Below are 7,500 nucleotides of genomic sequence, written 5' to 3'. Positions count from 1 at the left end.
TCACTGATTTCTTGAACGGCTTTGTCCAGTAAACCAAAATAGAATTCCTTGCAGTGACCCGTAGCTGATTCAGCACGTGATCCAGACTCCTTTGAGGTTCTTGATCACAGCATCATTTCCACTTGGTGACTTTCGAGAGTACTATCATAATATATTGACATTTATCATAATATATTGACATTTGTCAAAACTATCTACTATGCGTAGAGGCTGATTTCCACAACGTTTGGGGGCATCCTGCATTCTGATGTGATGAGTTTCCAGGCAAAGCAATATTATAGAGGAAATAGTGTTTTAATTGTTGTGGGGAAAGTTTTAGTAGAGAGATTAGAGAGTGGAGGAGAGAGAGCTGCAGAAGAGTGAAGAGCCATTTACCACTTCAATGGAACTAACAAGAACCGCCCAGAACCTTCAGTGTGAGAGGCACATAGAGAGACCACAGAGGAGAAGATAGAACAGACCATATAGATAAAGCAAAGCTCATTGTCCTTTGTGTTCTTTTCTCCACTAAATATAGATCAATGATTGCGAAACAGCTGTCGAGTAAAACGCTGTTCTTAATTACAGCATCTGTTACCATTAATATTCTACTGTAATTTGCTTTTCATATTCCCTCACTGCAATTTTCACTTTTATGGTCGATCAGATGATTTATGGTTGGGATGTACTTTAAAGATTTTACTTTTTCAGGAGGAGGTTTAGTGCTATTGATAAAGAGCTTTATACTTAAACAAATGCATCTGGTACTACAGAGGAGTGGATCCAGACCAGACATTAATCACAGATCACCTCAGGTAACATATGGTGCTTTCACACCAGTCCAACAAACACTAAAACACATTCATTCTCTATTATTCGCCCACCAAACATCAACTTTCTCCAACAATAACCCACCAATCACCATCATTCTCAAACAAACATCACAATGTTCCTCCAAACACCGTATTTCTCCACCAAACACCATCATCATTCTCCAACAATCAACCACCAAACACTACACCAGTCACCATCATTCTCAAACAAATTTCACAATGTTCCTCCAAACACCATATTTCTCCACCAAACACCATCATCATTCTCCAACAATCACCCACCAAACACTACACCAGTCACCATCATTCTCAAACAAATATCACAATGTTCCTCCAAACACCATATTTCTCCACCAAACACCATCATCATTCTCCAACAATCACCCACCAGACACCATCATTCTCCAACATCACAATGTTCCTCCAACTGCCACTATTCCCCACCAAAGTCTATTCTTCACTCAACAACAGTATTCTCTACCAAACACCAGAATTCTTCACAAAACACCATCTTTCTCCAACAATCACCCACCAAACACCATCATTCTCCAATAATCACCCACCAAACATTACACCAGTCACCATCATTCTCAAACAAACATCACAATGTTCCTCCAAACACCATATTCCTCCACCAAACACCATCATCATTCTCCAACAATCACACACCTAAACACTAATATTCTAAACCAATTATCATGATTCTCAAACAAACACCACAATGTTCCTCCAAATGCCGCTATTCCCCACCAAAGAGTATTCTCAATTAAACGCCAGCATTCTCTAACAAACATCAGAACTCTCCACCAAACATCATCATTCTTCCACAATCACCCACCAAACACATTCTGCACCATTCACCAACATTCTCAAACAAACATCAGAATGTTCCACCAAACTCCACCATTCTGATGGTAGTATTTGATAAGCCTTTGATAATGCTTCATTTAAAGAGCTATCTAGCCAAAAGAACCAGGAGGAGAACATTCTAGAGAGTATCTACTCTCAGTCATGCACCTCAAGGTTTTGTATGTTGTGGCTGGTGTTTGTTTAGTCTGTGTTGAAGGAGTATAAGGTGGTGAAATCAGTCAGTACCAGTTGCAGCAGAACATTATCCAAAACAGAAGGCCCTTCTACAGCCCCAGTGATTCTTCAGGTCATTGCAGAGGGCCTTAAGTTGGAGTACAGTTTGGTTGGTGTAGTGTAGTGGTTAACACCTTTGCCTTCTACGCTGTAGACTGGGGTTCAATCCCCGACCAGGACAAGCACCCTACACTATACCAATAAGGGTCCTTGGGCAAGACTCCTAACACCACCTTGGCCTCCCTGTGTAAAATGATCAAATTGTAAGTCGCTCTGGATAAGAGTGTCAGCCAAACTAACATTAAACCTGTTCCATGACTGGGACGAATGTCTGACAAAGTCTCTGAGCTCTGGGGGATTTCAGTAAGAAAGAGAGGGAGATCAGAACTGGAGAAAAGTCCTGAGTGCCCATCTCACAACAACAGTAGGTCCTTCATAGCCTAGGAACTGTAACTATGCACTGGAATACCTTGGAAAAACCTCTGTAACATATTTTTAAATCTGAAACCTTGCCTAGTTGTTTCCAAGAGTTTGGAGTAAAGAGTGACTAGTTCCTCATTTCTCACCCTGAAGACAGAAAAGGAGATGAGGAAGATCTCAGTTAATGCGAGGAAAAGCGCAGAACCACACTAGAACAGAGACGTTAGAGAAGAACAACTGATAAAACAAACATTTTATGGCCACTGAAGCATCAGCGCCGCCATGGAGAGTGAATTAGCAGCCAGCCAATGCTGGATTATTGAGACAACACCAGGGGATATTTTGCATACAGGGCAGAATCATTATGCATGTACACTGATCAGGCGTATCATCATGACCACCTCCTCGTTTCTACACTCACTGTCCATCTTATCAGCTCCACTTACTGTATAGCTGCACTCTGTAGTTCTACAGTTACAGACTGTAGTCCATCTGTTTCTCTGATACTCTGTTACCCTGTTCTTCAGTGGTCAGGACCCTCATGGACCCTCACAGAGCAGGTACTGTTTGGGCGGTGGGTCATTCTCAGCACTGCAGTAACACTGACGCGGTGGTGTGTTAGTGTGTGTTGTGCTGGTCTGAGTGGATCAGACACAGCAGTCCTGCTGGAGTGTTTAAACCCCTCCGTGTCGCTGCTGGACTGAGAATAGTCCACCAACCAAAAATATCCAGCCAACAGCGTCCTGTGGGCAGCGTCCTGTGACCACTGAAGAAGGACTAGAGGATGACCAACACAAACTGTGCAGCAGCAGATGAGCTGTCGTCTCTGACTTTACATCTACAAGGTGGACCAACAAGGTAGGAATATCTAATAGAGTGGACAGCAAGTGGACACAGTATTTACTCTAGCAGCAAAGCTGTGCCTGATCCACTCACACCAGCACAACACATGCCAACACACCACTACCATGTCAGTGTTACTGCAGTGCTGAGAATGACCCACCACCCAAGTAGTACCTGCTCTGTGAGGGTCCATGGGGGTCCCATACCCCCACCTAACCCTCAACTGCTCCCCAGGTGCTGTGGATAGGGCTGCCCACTGCTCCGGGCAGGTGTTCTCACTGCCCCCTAGTGTGTGTCTTCACTAGTGTGTATGTGGTGTTTCACTGCATGGATGGGTTAAATTGTGGAATTGAAATTTCTCAGTTGTGGGACCAATAAGAATCTCTCAATCTTAATTTGCAGATGATACAACACTCCTAGAGGGAAATCAGGAAGATCCTCAGGCCCTTATGAGGAAGATTGAAAAAGAGAAAAGATGGGACTTCATCTTCTTTCTGAAGAAGACTCATGACATCAAGAACGACCACTAACTTTACCACCGCTGGTTCAGACGTCGAAGTGGTGGAGAGCTTTTGTCTACTTTGGATCAATTATTAACACGATCAGGAAATACAGCAAAGACTAGGACACGACTGAAGGATGATCTTCAAAAGTGTCTCTACAAGTAACGAAAAAGCATCTTATCAGTGATCCTGGATGACCCACCACCTTTTACTCACTTGTTACCATTCTCTCTCTCTCTCCCCTGTTCTCCATAATCAGAAGCCGCGGGGGTCTCTGTTTTCCCCCTGGTGTTCTCACCTGTTGAATGCTAAAGCAGGAGAACCCTGGAACTCTGGTGCAATTCAGCTGAAGGTGGAATCAGAGGTCAGTGAGAATCTCTAAGGATGTGAGTGTCTCAGAAACAGCCAGAATAAAGCCAATAAATCTTATCGGCTGTGCATTGTCTTCACCTGCCATTATGAGTGTCGGGAATAAACACTGTATGAATTTTTAAATCTCCGCTGGAGCGAGTTTGCAATGACCTCTGGTTATCTTCAGAGTTCCTTCATCTGCTGAATGCTGAATGTGGAGAAAACGGCTGAATGTAGAGGAAACGCAGAGGCTGATTGGGGCTCAGTGGACTGCAGGTGCTGAATATTACAGTGCGGCTGTCGTCTCATTAAGCCGAGGACATTGCGGAGGAAATACATAAAGAGGAGCTACAGGCTGCAGAGCGAATGGAAAGAAGACGGGAGATAAAGTTTCAGAGTCAGAGAAAGAAGAGCTAATCTGACCAGCCGACTAATGGAATAAGAACAATGCAGACCGATGCCACAGTGCGAGAAAGGTCAATGTTACATTTTTTTGGCTTGGTTTTTTTCTCTGTATTTCATACAGCACCCCCATCATCACTCCAGCTATCCCAAACCTTCATCACTGCAATGCTTCCCTACAGTGATCAGTTGAGTTTCATCACTTAAACTGATCTCAAAGGTGTTCAACAGGGCTTTTATTACAGGAAACCTGGGTATGTGTGTTTTGGACACCTGGTGTCAGCTGCGCATTTGCATACAATTCAAACCCCACTGACATTTTCATCTGCGCCAGATTGCATTTTTGAAGTACACATTATGGACAAAAGTACTGCGACACACCTCTTAATCCATGAATTCAGGTGTCTCATTCAGTCTCTTTGCCACAGGTGTATAAAATCAAGCAGCTAGCTGTGCAGTCTTTACACACATTAATGAATGAACGGGTTGATCTAAAGAGCTCACTGAATTCCAGTGTGGTGCTCTAATAGGATGCCACCATTGCAGCAAGTCAGTTTGTGAAATTTCTTCCCTCCTGGAAATTCCACCATGAACTGTGAGTGGTTTTATTGAAAAGTGGAAAAGTGTTTAGGAACCCCAGCAACTCGGCCACAAAGTAAAAGTTACAGAGCGGGTCGCCAAGTGCTGAAAAGCATAGAGCATAAAAGTCTCCAATGCTCTGCTGATCAATAACTGCAGAGTTCAAACCTCCTCTGGCATCAACTGTATGCTTCCAACTTTGTGTGAACAGTTTGGGGAAGAACCTTTTCTGTTCCAGCATGACTGAGCCCCAGTGCACAAAGCAGCTCCATAAAGGCCTGACTGGCCCTCACAGAGCCCTGACCTCAAGTCCATCCAACACCTTTAGGATAAACAAGAACAAAGATTTTGAGCTTCTTCACTCCAACTCATCCCAAAGGTGTTCAGTTGAGCTTCATCACTCCAACTCCTCCCAAAGGTGTTCAGTGGAGCTTCATGACTCCAACTTATCCCAAATGGGTTCAGTGGAACATCTTCACTCCAACTCATCCCAAAGGTTTTCAGTAGATCTTCAACACTCTAGCTCATCCCAAAGGTGTTCAGTGGAGCTTCATGACTCCAACTCATCCCAAAGGTGTTCAGTGGACCTTCATCACTCCAACTCATCCCAAAGAAGTTCAATTGAGCTTGATCACTCCAACTCATCCCAAAGGTGTTCAGTGGAGCTTCATGACTCCAACTCATCCCAAAGATGTTCAGTTGAGCCTCATCACTTCAACTCATCCCAAAGGTGTTCAGTGGAGCTTTATCATTCCAACTCATCCCAAGTCAGTTGAGCTTCATGGCTCCAACTCATCTCAAAAGTGTACAGTGGGGCTTCAGCACTCCAATTCATCCCAAATGTGTTAAGTGGATCTTCAACACTCTAGCTCATCCCAAAGCTGTTCAGTGGAGCTTCATGACTCCAACTCATCCCAAAGGTGTTCAGTGGAGCTTCATGACTCCAACTCATCCCAAAGGTGTTCAGTGGAGCTTCATGACTCCAACTCATCCCAAAGGTGTTCAGTGGACCTTCATCACTCCAACTCATCCCAAAGAAGTTCAATTGAGCTTGATCACTCCAACTCATCCCAAATTGAGTCAATAGAGCTTCATCACTCCAACTCATCCCAAATTAAGTCAGTTGAGCTTCATCACTCCAACTCATCCCAAAGGTGTTCAGTGGAGCTTTATCACTCCAACTCATCCCTAAGGAGTTTCTTCAGTTTGTTTGCTTTGGGTTACATAATTCAGTCTTACTATATATTTTTCTGGTGTGGTTTAATATCAGTACTGCTCTGTGAGCTGTAGGCAAACACAGCAGTGAGGGTTGTGTTATTGAAGTGCTCATCCACTGCTCTTTCTGTTTATATTCCTTTGTTAATATTCCTGCTTTGAAGAGTTATGCTTTATAATGTAACACAATTTCACAGCCTGGTGAGTTCACAGCCTCAGACTGGACTGAAGGAGAGGTCATTATTTAAGCTTATGTGTGGGAAACACTCTGACCGACAGAGTGGCTCTTCTGGTGTTCTAGTTCAGATCTCCAAAAAGGTCAACATCTCTCAGACGGGCTGCGAGAGTGTAAACAGCTGAAGTAGCCGGCACTCCTGACCTTTCACTGTTAGAGCTCTTTCACAGCGTTAAATATATAATATATATATTTAATATATATAATATGAGGAAATATGAGAGAAACACATCCCAAAACAAATAAGTTCAGTATATTACGGTTTTGAAACTGTATGAATATAAATACGTAATATTTTAAAGAAATACAATGCGTTCATAAACAAAAGATATTTAGAATCTGTACACTAGACTGATTTGACTGATACAAGATTACTGTGTTTCTTTTGTCTCCTCTGGTCTTTGGACAGCTGGGGAGGCATCACAAAATCAGTCTTGGGGTCACAGAGAGTTGGATTGGTAGGAAGAAGCAGTGACGCTTCGGGTTTCTGGATGCAGCTTTTGAAGAGGAACATAATGCCACTGACCGTTTTGGTAATAGCTTTTGTTGGGAGGGTGCAGCTGAAACCCATCGGCTTTTTTAAGATGGAAGAACGGACAATTTAAATACTAGTTAGTTTCCTTTTTTCAGGCTGATGCTGAAAAATGAATAATTCATACTTAATAGCTGTTTTGACTGGAAAATAAATGGAGGTCTTTTTTGCACAGACTGTATAAGAATGTGAATTATGCCAAAAGTGCAATTCAGACCAGATTGACTGTGCAAATTATATGTTAACTTGAACAGCAACTTAGAATTGCTCAAGTGATACAATACAAGTGATAGCATAATATATATATAATATATCAGGAATGTATGAATAGCCAGTGAGTGGTAGATACTGAAAGTCCAAAGAAAGAGGTTGTCATGTGCTAAGGTGGCTAGTGTGAGGATGATGGGTGGAGAGTGTTTGTTAAGTAAGGAAGTGGGTGGAGGGGGTCACCTGGTTGAGGATCCTGACAGCCTGGCGGGGGAGATGATGTTGCACTGTCTGGTGGAACTGCCTCCCGCTAGAGAG

Source organism: Pygocentrus nattereri, chromosome 13, assembly GCF_015220715.1.
Source record: "Pygocentrus nattereri isolate fPygNat1 chromosome 13, fPygNat1.pri, whole genome shotgun sequence".
Lineage (NCBI taxonomy): Eukaryota > Metazoa > Chordata > Actinopteri > Characiformes > Serrasalmidae > Pygocentrus > Pygocentrus nattereri.
The sequence above is the reverse complement of the archived record's forward strand: the minus strand, read 5'-3'. Positions refer to the sequence as shown.